Raw genomic sequence first — 2656 nt, 5'->3', positions numbered from 1 at the left:
TATTTTCTATTTTCCTATGTGTGACGTGCATATTCTTCAGAGTACCACTAGTAGTGGTCATTTATCCTGCAAAAGATAGCAGAGCAGTCGAGAAATTTGCATTCTTTTGGTAGCGATACCTTTGATGTTTGCTGGTGAACTTGGGGAAAAAAGTTTCCACAAATATAAATTAATTTAAGTACGTGGTGCAGAAAGGTACAGCCGTTTTCAAAAATTTACAGCACGAGGAGGGGCGGGGGGGGGGGGGGTGTTGCTACTGAACCACACAGTGTGTCTACTTTTGCATTCCAAGTGTTCTAAATACGTGGAAGGTGAGAGGAATTTTCGTCCTCCTCCTTCCAAACGTTAGGACTTTCATGAATGCTACGAAAGCCACACCACACGACATAGAAGCAAACCCCCTTGAGCTCAACTTATCCATTCTACAAACACTTATGCTTATATGGCAACAAGCATGGCTAAAAAACATTCCAGAAAGAAAAAGTGTTCGAGTGTGAATAAATTGTGACTGTGGCAGCACCTTGAATTTCTTTTCTTATTGTATGCTATGCTAGAACGCTTGCCTTTAACTGAAAATGCAATGTAGATGATGATGACTGCTGAATGCACGCTCGGCAAACACATGCCGAGGAGACTGATAATAGTGTAATCTGGGTGAAGTATAACTAAAAAATGCTTCGCATTAAAGGATGCATGGCTGTCGCATGCAAGAGACTGTATGTGCGTAAGTCATCTCGACCACCTCACAGCACAAAGGACTCCGTACATGCAAAGAGGGGGAGGCGTTGGTCATGCACATTTGTCAGTCATTCTTTCTTAGCGCTTATAGATGCATAAATGCTTCGAACATTCTTCAAATATAATTCTCTGTTTAAACTTTTGCTTGCTGCTCAGTAAATCCCGTGAATTTTTCCCTTTTACTCCACATCAGTTTGCGCTGTTCTTCATAGCTTGAAAAGTGGTTTTAGTTCTGTCATTTGAGAATAAAGCTGTAGCTTCATGAGCTACTGGGGCTGAAGGTACAAGTCAACACACCCTTGCACCCTGTTGCAGAGCAACACCGTTGCACCTGTGCACCCTTATAGGGTGCATGGGTGTTCTAAAGGTGTGAATGTGCGTATTGCACCCTTTTTCAAAAAAACAGCAAAAAATGAGGGTGTGACAAGGGTGCACTCTGCAGTGCTACACCCTTAAGGGTGCAAATTTGTTAACCGTGTAGCTGACGAAGAACCTTGTACGGGCTGAAATAGCGGCGTAAAAGTTCTTCACTGAATCCGCAGTGGCGAATGGGCATCCAAACCCAGACTCAGTCTCCTGGCGCTGCGTCTTCATAGGTTGTAGTGTCTGGCATCGGTCCGCTGCTGGTCGTTGATCCGTAATCTGGCAAGTCTTCGGGCTTCTTCTGCGCGTTGAAGGTAGGCGGTGATGTCGACGTTATCTTCCTCGGTAACGTTGGGCAGCATGGCGTCTAGCGTGGCCGTGGCCTCCCAGCCATGGACGAGCCTAAAAGACGTCATCTGGGTGGTCTCCTGCATTGCGATGTTGTATGCGAATACGATAAAAGGCAGGATAACACCCCAGGTCTTGTGTTCGGCATCGACGTCCATGGCGAGCATATCGGCGATGGTTTTGTGGAGGCGCTCGGTCAGTCCGTTGGTCTGCGGGTCGTACGCAGTTGTTCTCCAGTGGCTGGCTTGGCTGTAATGGAAGATGGCTTGCGTCAGTTCCGCCGTGAATACTGTTCCTCTGTCAGTGATGAGCACATCGGGGGCGCCATTGGCGACTTTTGCTGCCGTTCCGTTCGGTAGGACTTTTGCCTCGGCATAGCGGGTCAGGTAGTCAGTTGCTAAAATGACCCACTTATTTCCATATGTTGACTTTGGGAAAGGGCCAAGCAAGTCCACGCAGATCTGCTGAGAGGGCCTTGAGGGGGGTTCAATGGGGTTCAGAAATCCTGCTGGTCGCGTTGGAGGGGTCTTTCGTCACTGACAATCTCGGCAGGTTCTCACATATATGCGACATCGGCAGACAGTCGGGGCCAGTAATACTTGTCTTGAATTCGGCGGAGGGTGCGAGAAAACCCGAGATGTCCAGCTGTCGACTCGTCGTGTGAGGCCTGAAGAACTTCTCCGCGCAGACTTGCAGGTACTACAAGGAGGTAGGCTGTCTTGTTCGCTGCAAAGTTCTTCTTCACGAGGACATCGTTCTGTGAACAGAACGGAGACAATCCTCGCTTGAACGAGGCGGGGGTGAAGAAACCTTGCCTTCCAAGTACTCGATGAGGCATTTTAGGTCGGGGTCCGAGCGTTGCTGTTGTGCAAAAGAGCTGGAGCTGATGGGTCCCAGGAAGGCGTCCTCATCGTCGTCCGGCGGCGGTGCATCTACAGGGGCTCGTGACAGGCAGTCGGCGTCAGAGTGCTTGCGTCCGGACTTGTAAACGACGATGACGTCCAACTCTGGAGGTGCAGGCTCCATCGAGCGGGCGCAAGTCAGCCCAAATAAAGAGCTTCGTTTCCAAGACTGGTTGGTGTCTTCCTGATCGCTGGACTGCCGTTACTACAACGTGACAATATGTAGTTTAGTGGCTGACATATCTGTGCCATTTTCTATCTTCTCTTTGCTCCATTCACAGATGCCAGACGATCCACAAGAAAAT

Source organism: Amblyomma mixtum, chromosome 1 (genome assembly GCF_055824585.1).
Source record: "Amblyomma mixtum isolate Tamu chromosome 1, ASM5582458v1, whole genome shotgun sequence".
NCBI classification, from domain to species: Eukaryota; Metazoa; Arthropoda; class Arachnida; order Ixodida; family Ixodidae; genus Amblyomma; species Amblyomma mixtum.
Note: the sequence above shows the minus strand (reverse complement) of the source record.